We start from the raw sequence: 13,764 nt of genomic DNA, 5'->3' as shown, positions 1-13,764 counted from the left end.
CACACATTACATACCTTGCCGACCCGATTGGTCGGTTTACTAAATCAACCCGAACCGAGGTTGATCGCCCCCTACCTGAACAACTGGCCCCCATAACTTGCAGGTGTTGCTTTTCTTCAGCGAACCCTTACAAAAACCAAGATGTCCGGGGCAGGCCGGCGGCGAAGTTTACCGAGTACTCCACTCACTCCTCGCCCACGTTGGCCAGTACTGCAATCACTGTATCCAGAGCTGTTGTACCCAACCTAGGGCCCCTGTGAACCTTTATTTACTGGGGCGTGTTTCCCAGCAAGTATCGGTTGTTGGATAGTTCCTGAGTGACCAGCGAACCTCCCTTTAGAAAATAAAAAATTACACAAATCACGTCAGAATGTACAAATAGTGTTTATGACCCGTTTTGTACACAAATGGTACTGGTCAGATAAACTAATGCACACAATTACGTGCGGTACAATCAGTCTGCACATAAGCAACTAATCTTATGTGCAGAGCGACCAGTGGAATCGAAAATTGCGGCTGCAAATTCCTTCAGCATGAGCTTTATGGCCTATATGGGTTCCGCCCCAACCCTTCTTGGTGTTGGGCTACTTGACTCTATAGCGGACTTCCTTGTCTGCTGTACCTGGACCTCCTGGTCTGTTATGCGACCTCCTGGTCTGACCTCCTGGTCTGCTACAGTATGACCTCCTGGTCTGCTACACTCTAATGCTCTTTATATGTTTAACAAGGGATGCCTCCCTAGCCACCATGTATGTCACTTACACGTATGTACTTCACGAGAACTCGATGATTTCTGTGGTTCAATCCCCAAAATTGTAAAAACTTATATAATTGCAAACACTCACTCACCACATGTACACTTTTGTTTCTATTTCTATTTCTGCGCAGAAATTTCTTTCCTTTAGACCAGATGTGTTGTAAATTGGAGAAGTATCTATTAGCTTAAATTTCGGACACTGAAATAGACTTGCGCTATTTATCGCGTTGCCACCTCTTCGCCTGCTAAAATAACACTTATCGTGTGATTTGAGTTACGTGGGCGTACCCGGACACTCCGTTGCGTAATATACGCTGCGTGCGTCGGCCTTTGAGTTGCGTGCGCGAGTCTCAGCCTTTTGTTAGAGACACGTGTACGCAATGCAGATATCCACCGTAACACAACTAACACGTTAAACAATGTAGATGATCCTTGATCATCTACCGAGCACCACACCAATCTCTCCTTGTATCTTTAGGCAGAGCTGCGTGCGTGCTTTGCAATTTATCCCTTAATGTATTACTTTTACACTTTAACTATGAAATAGCGACAAATCTCTCTTAGCACGTTTATCAATTATAAAATGGCAAACAGGAGAGTGATATATGAAAATACACGAATGAAAAGAAATGCAGATATGCGTGTGTGCGTACGCAAGATAGAAATAAACAGTTTTAAAAGACACTAGCGTGTTGTTCTTACCTCCGGTTCCGGATTCCCTCAGCACCCTTTACTAAGCGAAGCAGACGCTTATCCAGACAGCACTGCGAGGAATATGATCTCCCGCCCTTTGCTGATGGATAATGTCTGCTGGAATTACCTAGCAGAGATGTGAAGGACGGACGAGCCGCCAATTGATAAAGCTAAATATTTATCTTACTTAAAACCCTTTAAGAGGTCTAAGAACACTGTACGCTATTAACGTATGGAATACCGTAAGGGTACGCACGTTGCGTAACAATCGCTTAGCCGTAGTCGAGACGCTCAAGCGCCACGTTCGCTCACTGCCAAGTGATCACAGGCAGGCACGCTATTGGCTGCCGACTAACGTAATGATTCGCTATAGCGTAGCGGACGCTCGGGACCACGAGGAGATCACCAGCGGCGCAGACGCTCACAATGTTAAACCTTTATAACTATACCATAAAACAGTGTAATATACAGTAAACCTTGGTGTAGTGATAAGATGAGAATGCAACACTGTGTAAGCAGGTTTACACTAAAGCTGTTTGAGCAATAGAGACGCTCCTATTATCCACTGCAATATAATGAACACACAATTCCGGTCTAAGGGTCTAACGCCTTTTAAGGAAATGGATGAACGTTCAAAAGAATAATACAATACAAGTCATACACTACCAATATAACATAGACTACCTAACCAGATAACTACACATGAAATACAATATCAGTACAATAACTATATAAGAGAAACGAGAGAAAGAGAAGAGAGAGAGAGAGAGAGAGAGAGAGAGAGAGATATGGCTCAGAATAACAAGAAAGACAATATGATTGCGGAGAAAACTTACGCACAAAGGGGAACGATCGCATGCGCCTCTGGATATCCAGCTCCCGATTATCAGCAATGAGAACCGTTGAAGAGTGAGAGCTGGATATGATCGGCTTGTCTATTTATGCCCCTCACACACAATACAATTCAATGGTCCCTACAATCTCATTGTTCATTGGACACAGGAATTCGTCTTCGCATTATAACAAAAGGTCATAGGTTGATTCATACAGGTGGGCTGTGACTATTTCCAACTGCTCAGGTGGGTGGGAAACTAGGTTTCCCGCCGCATGGATAAGTAAGTGCAAATAATAGTAAAAGTACATAAACTTCTTATGTCCATAACTATTCGCACGAGCGATTAATCCGCTTCAAACCAACACCGGAATATTGCTAATTAAATACTCTTCCGATGGATACTAAACACCACTGTATGACTCATGTCTGACCCTTCGTACCAAACAAAGAGGGATCTCTATGTCCATGAACATGCTATATTAACTAAACTTTCAGAATCTATCAAAGGGACCATGATCTACAAAATACATTATATGGTTAAAATATATATTGATTGAGTCGCCCGCTAGACGCATACAAACTCTACCGTAAATCCGCATATCGTGCGCCTGCGGGTGCACGCGAAGGCGAGTATGCGCACGCACGGGAGAGCTCTTGCACGCGCAGCGGGAGCTCGCATGAGGTGCAAATATGGCAGTGTGCATAGTGATATTTTTCTGACTTTGACAGTATGCATCCTGTACACAAATGCGGACAACAGGTGTCAAGCCGTGTGTTGCCTTTGTCAAGCTGTAATAAGTAGGGGTAAGGACGTTAACCACCTCAGAACATCCTCCCTTATACGTCACCTGCAGCGCATTAATCATAAGTCAGTGACAAGTTCAAAAACTTTGGATGACAGCGGAAGCAGTCCACTGACCACTAAATCCCTTCCTCTTGTAACCAAGCTCCTGCAAACCACACCACCAACTCCCTCAGTGTCAATTTCCTCATTAGACAGGAAAGCCAATAGTCCTGCAGGCCATGTCACTGGCAAGTCTGACGAGTCCTCTCCTGCCTGGGATTCCTCCGATGCATCCTTGAGTGTAACGCCTACTGCTGCTGGCGCTGCTGTTGTTGCTGCTGGGAGTCGATCGTCATCCCAGAGGGGAAGTCGGAAGACCACTTGTACTACTTCCAGTAAGCAATTGACTGTCCAACAGTCCTTTGCGAGGAAGATGAAATATCACAGCAGTCATCCTGCTGCAAAGCGGATAACTCAGGTCTTGTCAGCCTGGGTGGTGAGAAACGTGGTTCTGGTATCCATCGTTAATTCAGAGGCAACTAGAGACTTGATTGAGGTACTGTGTCCCCGGTACCAAATGCCATCTAGGTTCCATTTCTCTAGGCAGGCGATACCGAAAATGTACACAGACCTCAGAAAAAGAGTCACCAGTGTCCTAAAAAATGCAGTTGTACCCAAGGTCCACTAGTCGACATGTCCGTGGTTAAGTGGAGCAGGGCAGACTCAGGACTATATGACTGTGACAGCCCACTGGGTATATCTATTGCCTCCCGCAGCAAGAACAGCAGCGGCGGCACCAGTAGCAGCATCTCGCAAATGCCAACTCGTTCCTAGGCAGACTACGCTTTGTATCACCGCTTTCCATAAGAGGCACACAGCTGACAACCTCTTACGGAAACTGAGGAACATCATCGCAGAATGGCTTACCCCAATTGGACTCTCCTGGGGATTTGTGACATCGGACAATGCCACCAATATTGTGCGTGCATTACATCTGGGCAAATTCCAGCACGTCCCATGTTTTGCACATACATTGAATTTGGTGGTACAGAATTATTTAAAAAAACGACAGGGGCGTGCAAGAGATGCTGTCGGTGGCCCGAAGAATTGCGGGCCACTTTCTGCATTCAGCCACCGCGTGCCGAAGACTGGAGCACCACCAAACATTCCTGAACCTGCCCTGCCATCCTCTGAAGCAAGAGGTGGTAACGAGGTGGAATTCAACCCTCTATATGCTTCAGAGGATGGAGGAGCAGCAAAAGGCAATTCAAGCCTATACATCTACCCACGATATAGACAAAGGAGGGGGAATGCACCTGACTCAAGCGCAGTGGAGAATGATTTCAACGTTGTGTAAGGTTCTGCAACCCTTTGAACTTGCCACACGTGAAGTCAGTTCAGACACTGCCAGCCTGAGTCAGGTCATTCCCCTCATCAGGCTTTTGCAGAAGAAGCTGGAGACATTGAAGGAGGAGCTAAAACAGAGCGATTCCGCTAGGCATGTGGGACTTGTGGATGGAGCCCTTAATTCGCTTAACCAGGATTCAATCTGTTGAAATCAGAGCAATACATTTTGGCCACCGTGCTCGATCCTAGATTTAAAACCTACATTGTATCTCTCTTTCCGGCAGACACAAGTCTGCAGAGGTTCAAAGACCTGCTGGTGAGAAAATTGTCAAGTCAAGCGGAACGTGACCCGTCAACAGCTCCTCCTTCACATTCTCCCGCAACTGGGGGTGCAAGGAAAAGGCTAAGAATTCCGAGCCCACCCGCTGGCGGTGATGCAGGGCAGTTTGGAGTGAGTGCTGACATCTGGTCCGGACTGAAGGACCTGGCAACGATTACTGACATGTCGTCTACTGTCACTACATATGATTCTGTCACCTTTGAAAGAATGGTGGAGGATTATATGAGTGACCGTATCCAGGTAGGCACGTCAGACAGTCCGTATGTATACTGGCAGGAAAAAGAGGCAATTTGGAGGCCCTTGCACAAACTGGCTTTATTCTATCTAAGTTGCCCTCCCTCCAGTGTGTACTCCAAAAGAGTGTTTAGTGCAGCCGCTCACCTTGTCAGCAATCGGCGTACGAGGTTACTTCCAGAAAATGTGGAGAAGATGATGATCATCAAAATGAATTATAATCAATTCCTCCGTGGAGACATTTACCAGCAATTGCCTCCAGAAAGTAAACAGGGATCTGAGATGGTGGATTCCAGTGGGGACGAATTAATAATATGTGAGGGGGGCGATGTACACAGTGAAAGGGGTGAGGAATCGGAGGATGATGAGGTGGACATCTTGCCTCTGTAGAGCCAGTTTGTGCAAGGAGAGATTGATTGCTTCTTTTTTGTTGGGGGCCCAAACCAACCAGTCATTTCAGTCAGCCGTGTGGCAGACCCTGTTGCTGAAATGATGGGTTCGTCAATGTTTTTCTTTTCAATCTAAGCCCCGGCAGTTTTCTGTAAGAATCTGCTTCGCTATGATGATCAACAAGTCACAAGAGCAAACACTCAGGGCTGGAGGCGTAGATCTTAGGACCAGCTGCTACAAGCATGGCAAAGGTGTCACTATCATTGGTGACACCCAGAGAGGCAGCGAGGGAGATTGTAATGCAGTGCGCGCAGATAAGCAGCGCAATGGTAAAAAGGAGGCATGGTCTCATAGGTAGGGGTGTGGCCTGTTTTCCTGAATCTCCATTTTGTTGCTCCGGGTATCCCGGGGGTTGAGTGCTGCACCCGGGGACTAGTGTGTGAGTGGTTCTGGCTCCTGCACAGTGACAGAAACTGGGTGTTGCACGTAATGTTACAGTGAAACACCCATATTCTGTCACTGAAGAGGAGCCGGCACTTTGGTGTCACCCCCCTTGGCGGGTGACACTCGGGTGTGGGCCGCAACCCCGTTGTGATGCCACTGACCCATGGGAAGCTTTACGTGGCTTACCCATGTGTTAGTAGCCCCAAGCATCTTTTGTGTTAGTCCCTGAAGAAAAACTTCAAATATTTACAAATACATTTTGTAATCAATGGGCCTAATTCAGTAAGGATTGCAAATTCTGCTAAGTAACAGAATTTGCAATCCTTTGGTTCGCATGCTGGGGCCACCCAGCATGCCGCCTCCCTTCTTGACCACGCTGAAATTGCAGGCTCAGTGCAGTTCAGCGTGATCATAAAAAATGGGTTAGCCTCCTGTTGGTGCAGACTGTATGTGTGCGCAGGAAGCCGCCACCATTTTTGTGATCGCAGCTGCTGCATGTGATGTCATGCAGCAGCTCTGACCACGCCTCCTGTTTCTCCGTTGCCGACCCCATTTTGTAGCCCTGCCCATGCACCGCTCCATCTCCGACTTGGAAATGGATTGTTGCTGACCCCCCCCCCCAGCACCAATTGACAGTCAGAAGCGATCGCATTATCTGCGGGGTGCCGCAGAAAATGCAGGCGCATGCGTATGCAGTTGGATTGCTTATTGCGATTGCAATCCAACCTGAATCAGGCTCTATTACCTATCACAATGCACTGCGGGTAGTACAAAATGGGGTTAATATAAGAGAAACCCCCCCCCAGAGCTGTGCTCCTTAACTGTCCCTGGTGGCTAGTGGAGCGGCTGCCCAGTAATCAGTGTCCACGCCAGTGCGCACATGGCCCACTCCCTACAGCCACGCTGGATCACGGTATAGTGTGGGCACAGAAGTCCCTTACCTCCCTTTCATCAGCGACCTCGTGATCCCGGAGGGCGGTGTGTGTGTGACTGACCTTAGGAAGAAACCGGAGCCTCCGCTGCAGTGACCCAGCAACCAGGGCACGGGAGTATACTGCGCCGCTGGGAGTGATGGAGCTGCAGTAAAGATGTCTATTAGACCTAACCTGCTGCAGCCCTTGTAGATTCTTATAAAAAAAAAGTTCTTCTTTTCTTGTCAAAATTAATAGCTAAGAATAGGCTGCCTGAGGCAGCCCCCTGTTAAGTGGCCTGCTACTGAAGGCACCAACTACAAACTGAGCTCCCTGTTCATGGAAGCGAGGTTATAGAGCAGGGGGCGCTGAGCATCTTGGGAACAGTCAAAAGCTTTGAGCCTGTTGGTGCCTCAGATCAAGATCCTACTCTACACCCCAATGTGAATCCTTGTGGAGTCCAGTGTACCCCACAGAAGAAATGAATGTGTCACACCCATTGGCAGCAACATTAGAATAGCTGCTGATGGGCACAATTGAGAAAGGAAGGGGGGAAAACATTTGAATCCAGCACATATATGTAATTTGAATATGTAATTTGTACCTTCCTACTTTAAAATGTAATGGATGAACCTCACCCTGTGAGAACTATCTTTATGATCAAGAGATCTCATATGCAAGAAAAGCATGTGTTGGGATAGGGCTGTGGAGGGCAGCTGCTCGAGCACACCCCCGTCAAGTTAAGGAGATTCAACTGAGGAAGCACAAGGGAACTTTTGTCTGGGGACAACAACTGCAGGGAGACCTCATCTTTTCAGATGAAAATGAGAGGGCAGAAGGCTGCCTAATACTGAAGCACCCTCAAACATCAAACCATATGCAACAACTAGTACAAGCATTCCTGGGGAAAGGTCTGCAGCAGACGGATTTGCATACGGTGAGGTCATCCAAGCAGTGGGCCAAAGTTGGCTGGAACCCTCATCTGCATATGAAAAGAGAAAAGGGGCGCTTGGATGACCCCTAGTTCGCATTGAACACACCCCACCCTCCTTTGGTGTGGGGCTCATGTTGGCCATGCCCCAGCCCCTGAAGCATTCAAGCTGATTTCTTGCAGCAGCTGGGCACTGTAACAGCTCCAGAGCTGCTCTGTAAGGCAAATAAAAGGGTGTGGGCCCTGCAACACCACCTGTAGTTCGCATTGTGCGTTGGAAGGCACAAAGTAAGCAGACGGGAGAAGTCAGGATAGTGCGCAAGGGCATAGAAGGGAGGGGCTCAAGAAAAGAGAAGTGGAAACAGACAGCAAACTAGGCTGGAGAGAGACCTGAGACAATGAGATCTAAATTATACCAGAGCCAACCAGGGGAAAGCACAAATGCAGTCCCCCCCCCTACCACAAATTATGCAGTCGAGATTCCCACATTTGGGGAAATCACAGAGGTCAGCATACCCAGAATGCAATGAATGAACCTCACCCTGGGAAAACAATCTTCATGACCATGGTATCACCTAAGCAAAATAAGTATGATTTGAGATAGGGCTGGGGAGGGCCGCTGCTCAGGCACACCTCCGTCAAGTAAAGGAGATTCAACTGAGGCAGCACAAGGGAACTCTCATCTGGGGACAACAACTGCAGGGAGAACACATTTTCAGACGAATGTGTGAGGGCAGAAGGCTGCCTAATACTGAAGCACCCCCCAAACAACAAACCAAATGCAACAACTAGTGCAAGCATTCCTGGGGGAAGGCCTGCAGCAGATGGATTCGCATATGGTGATGTCATCCAAGCAATGGGTATAGTTGGCTGCAACCCTCGTCTGCATATGAAAAGAGAAAATGGTCACGCAGGGCATGGCGGCCTTTGTGGGGTTGCGCTTGGATGACCCCTAGATCGCTTTATACACCCCCATCAGTGTGGGGCTCATGTTGACCATGCCCCAGCCCCTGAAGCATTCAAGCTGATTTCTTGCAGAAGCTGGACCCAGTAACAGCTCCAGAGTTGCTCTACAAGACAAGCAAAAGGGTGTGAGCCATGCAGCACCACCTGTAGTTTGCATACACACATATATAGGACATCATCTCTTATATGCCCCAGGGGCAATAAAATAGTATCCTTATCTAGGGTATCCATCCATGCCGCTACAGCACTACACATACACACCCAGGCCGACGCAATTGCCGGTCTGAGTAAGGTACCTGAATGTGTATAAATGGACTTCAGGGTAATCTCCTGTTTGCGGTCAGCAGACTCTTTGAGGGTAGCCGTATCCTGGGACGGGAGGGCTAACTTCTTGGATAAGCGTGTTAATGCTTTGTCCACCCAAGGGGAGGATTCCCATCGTAACCTATCCGTTGATGGGAAAGGATACGCCATAAGAATCCTTTTGGAAATCTGCAGGAGATTCCCAAGCTTTTTCACATAACTCGTTCAGCTCGTGTGAGGGGAAAAGGTTACCTCAGGCTTCTTTCCCTTGTACATATGTACCCTCTTGTCAGGGATAGGGGGCTCCTCTGTGATGTGCAAAACATCTTTTATTGCCATAATCATATATCAAATGTATTTTGCCAATTTTGGCTGTAACTTTGCATCATCGTAATCGACACTGGAGTCAGAATCTGTGTCGGTATCTGTGTCAACAATCTGGAGAGTGGGCACTTATGAGACCATGACAGTCCCTGCGACATAGGATCAGGCATGGGTTGAGACCCTGACTGTCCCAAAGCTTCAGCCTTGTCTAATCTTTTGTGCACTGAGTTTACACTAGCATTTAAAACATTCCACATATCCATCCAATCAGGTGTCGGCGGAGACACCACATTCATTTGCTCCCGCTCCTCTCTAATATAGCCTTCTTCCTCAGACATGTCGACACACGCGTACCGACACACCACACACACAGGGAATGCTTTTACTGAAGACATTTCCCCCACAAGGCCCTTTGGCAGAGCTGGCCCTAACCAATATGATGCCCTAGGCAAGATTTTGCCTGGTGCCCCCTAGCACCACCGCTGGTTCCACCTCTGACCTTGCACCTCTTTCCCAGCACCATCAACCCTCACCCATACCAGTACTTATTTTGGTGTTTGTACCCCCTATATTTTAAACAGGAACAGTTCGCACATATGGCGCACAGTCCAAAAAGGGGTGTGTTTTTGCTGGCAATGGGCATGTCCACACAATAGTACCCCCAATTAAAATTCCGCCACACAGTACTGCAATTTTATTCACATTTGATCACGCGATAGTGTCCATAATTCACATTACATCCCACAGTAGTATCACTTTACCTTATAAACGTTACTTCTCACAGTAGTGCTCCTTATTCACATTACATCACACTGAATTGCTCCTTATTTACATTACACCACACCCTATTGCTCTTTATTCACATTAGACGACACAGTAAATGCCCTTTCTATACGCAACGCTACATATTAGAGCACCTTATACACACAATGCCACACATTAGTAATGCATTTATACACATAATTCCACACAGTAATGCCCCTTACACATATGAGACACATCATTAATGTCCTTATAAACATAATGTGTAAGACGCATTATGACAACCTTTATTAATGCCCTTTTACACATAATGGCCCTCATTCCGAGTTGTTAGCTCGCAAGCTGCTTTTAGCAGCATTGCACACGCTAAGCCGCCGCCTACTGGGAGTGAATCTTAGCTTATCAAAATTGCGAACGAAAGATTAGCAGAATTGCGAATAGACACTTCTTAGCAGTTTCTGAGTAGCTCCAGACTTACTCGACAACTGTGATCAGTTCAGTCAGTTTCGTTCCTGGTTTGACGTCACAAACACACCCAGCGTTCGCCCAGACACTCCCCCGTTTCTTCAGACACTCCCGCGTTTTACCCAGAAACGGCAGCGTTTTTTCACACACACCCATAAAACGGCCAGTTTCCGCCCAGAAACACCCACTTCCTGTCAATCACACTACGATCAGCAGAACAAAGAAAAAACCTCGTAATGCCGTGAGTAAAATACCTAACTGCATAGCAAATTTACTTTGCGCAGTCGCAGAGCGAACATTGCGCATGCGCAATTAGCGGAAAATCGCTGCGATGCGAAGAAAATGACAGAGCGAACAACTCGGAATGACCACCTTTGCGCATGCGCTATTAGCGGAAAATCGCTGCGATGCGAAGAAAATTACCGAGCGAACAACTCGGAATGACCACCAATGTCCCTTACACATATGCCGCACATTATTAATGCCCTTATACACATAATGACACACATAGTGCCCCTTACACATATGTTGCACATTATTAATGCATTTTTACATGACACACATAATGCTCCTTACTCCTATTCCGAACACTACTGCACAATCAACCCACTCACATGCACACAGCACTCACACTGCCACTAACACTGTGACCTCTGCCTCTGCTTGGATACAGATGTGTCCTCATAAATCTTGCCTCAATGCTAACGTTGGGGCACCTTTTTTTTATTAAAATGCATCTTATTTGCATTGCTATGTTGTTAGGATGCACACGCAGCTTCTGCTGATTAAAATGATATGCAGCACACCTATATACTGTGTGAGACTGTGGCTGTATCTGCATATGAAATGCTACACACAGAATATAGGCATGCGGCATATCATTTTAATCAGCAGAAGTTGCTGATGCCCCTAGGCATATCAAATGCCCTAGGCAATTGCCTAGTTTGCCTATGCCTATGGCCGGCTCTGCCCTTTGGAGAGACAGAGAGAGAGTATGCCAGCACATACCCCAGCGCTATATAACCCAGGAATAGCACAGTAATTTAATGTTTGCACAGTAGCGCTGCTGTATGTAATTTGCGCCAAATTATGTGCCCCCCCCCCTCTCTTTTCAACCCTCTTGTCTACCGTGGTATAAGCAGGGGAGAGTCCGGGGAGCTTCCTCTCAGCGGTGCTGTGGAGAAAAATTGGCGCTGGTGAGTGCTGAGGGAGAAGCCCCGCCCCCTCGGCGGCGGGCTTCTGTCCCGCTTAAACTGTACAATTGGCGGGGGCTCATACATATATACAGTGCCCAGCTGTATATATATGTTATATTTCTGCCAAAAAGAGGTTTATATTGCAGCCCAGGGCGCCCCCCCTGCGCCCTGCACCCTTACAGTGACCAGAGTATGTGAGGTGTATGGGAGCAATGGCGCACAGCTGCAGTGCTGTGCGTTACCTCAATGAAGATCATGAAGTCCTCTGCCGCCTCTGAAGTCTTCTTTTCTTCTCATACTCACCCGGCTTCTATCTTCCGGCTCTGCGAGGGGGACTGCGGCGCGGCTCTGGGACGGACGGCGAGGGTGAGATCCTGCGTACCAATCCCTTTGGAGCTAATCCCTTTGGAGCTAATGGTGTCCAGTAGTTTAAGAAGCAGGACCTTGCAACTCGGAGAGTAGGGCTGCTTCTCTCCCCTCAGTCCCTCGATGCAGGGAGTCTGTTGCCAGCAGTGCTCCCTGAAAATTAAAAACCTAACAAAATACTTTCTGTCAGAAAGCTCAGGAGAGCTCCTGAAAAGCACCCAGTCTCCACTGGGCACAGTATAAAACTGAGGTATGGAGGAGGGGCATAGAGGGAGGAGCCAGTGCACACCCAGAACTAAAGTCTTTCTTAAAGTGCCCATGTCTCCTGCGGAGCCGTCTATCCCCATGGTCCTTACGGAGTCCCCAGCATCCTCTAGGACGTTAGAGAAAATAGGATTTTAATACCTACCGGTAAATCCTTTTCTCTTAGTCCGTAGAGGATGCTGGGCACCCGTCCCAGTGCGTACTGTGTCTGCAGTTATTAAATGGCCCTTAACTCCAGAACATTTATGTGGAGACAACTTTCCCGACTTGACCATCTTCCTTGGACGTTTTCCCCCTGTGTGACTGCTCCCCAGCCTCGGAGGGTTGCATCCATGGTCCCTAGGATCCAGTCCTGGATCCCGAACCTTCGCCCCTCTAGGAGGTGAGAACTGTGCAGCCACCAATGGAGTGAGATTCTGGTCTTGGAAGACAGGATTATCCTCCGGTGCGTGTGTAGGTGGGATCCGGACCACTTGTCCAACAGGTCCCACTGGAACACTCTGGCATGGAACCAGCCAAACTGAATGGGCTCGTAGGCCGCAACCATCTTACCCAGCAACCAAATGCATTGATGGATTAACACTCTTGCTGGTTTCAGAATTTGTTTGACCAGACTCTGGATCTCCAGAGCCTTTCCACTGGAAGAAAACCTCTTCTGTGTCCAGTATCACTCCCAAAAACAACAACCGCGTCATTGGGACCAACTGCGATTTTGGCAAGTTTAGGAGCCAACTATGTTGTTGAAGAACTGTCAGGGAGAGTGCAATGTTTTGCACTAACTGGTCCCTGGATTTCGCCTTTATCAAAAGATCATCCAAGTACGGGATAATTGTTACTCCTTGCTTGCGATCACCCTGGTGAAAATCCTTGGAGCCGTGGACAGACCAAACGGCAATGTCTGAAATTGGTAATGACAATACTGAATTGCAAACCTCAGGTAGCTTGATGCAGAGGCTAAATTGGAACATGTAAGTAGGCATCCTTTATGTCTACCAAAACCATGAAATCTCCTTCCTCCGGACTGGAGATCACTGCACTGAGAGATTCCATCTTGAAATTTAATTTCCTTAGGTAGAAATTGAGGGATTTCAGATTTCAGATTGGTCTGACTGAGCTGTCCGGCTTAGGGACCACGAAGAGGCTTGAATAAAAACCTTCTCCCTGCTGACTAAAGCCGATTTGAACAATCGGTGAGGGGGAACGTCTTGAAACCCCAGTTTGTACCCTTGGGACACTATTTGTAAAACACACGAGTCCATGTCCGAATGAATCCAGAACTGACTGAAGAGTTTTAGACGTGCCCCCAATGGTGCGGGCTCCTGCAAGAGAGCCCCAGCGTCATGCGGTGGATTTGGCAGAAGCAGAGGATGATCTCTGCTCCTGCGATCTTGAAGAGGATGCAGACCTCTTCCCTCTTCTCCTTCCTCTACCTGCAAAGAAAGGGGAATCTTA

The 13,764-nt window shown here is 47.6% G+C and overlaps 1 non-coding gene across 1 annotated transcript; it reads right to left on the bottom strand.

Moving 5' to 3' along the window:
- Window positions 1-8,092: 8,092 nt before the first annotated feature.
- On the bottom strand, window positions 8,093-8,258 carry LOC134950999 (U1 spliceosomal RNA). The gene has a single exon (XR_010183818.1). It is a non-coding gene; the product is annotated as a U1 spliceosomal RNA (small nuclear RNA).
- Window positions 8,259-13,764: the final 5,506 nt, after the last annotated feature.

The sequence above is a fragment of the Pseudophryne corroboree genome, chromosome 8 (assembly GCF_028390025.1).
Source record: "Pseudophryne corroboree isolate aPseCor3 chromosome 8, aPseCor3.hap2, whole genome shotgun sequence".
In the NCBI taxonomy this organism is placed as follows: domain Eukaryota; kingdom Metazoa; phylum Chordata; class Amphibia; order Anura; family Myobatrachidae; genus Pseudophryne; species Pseudophryne corroboree.
Note: the sequence above shows the minus strand (reverse complement) of the source record. Positions and strands in the feature narration are given on the sequence as shown.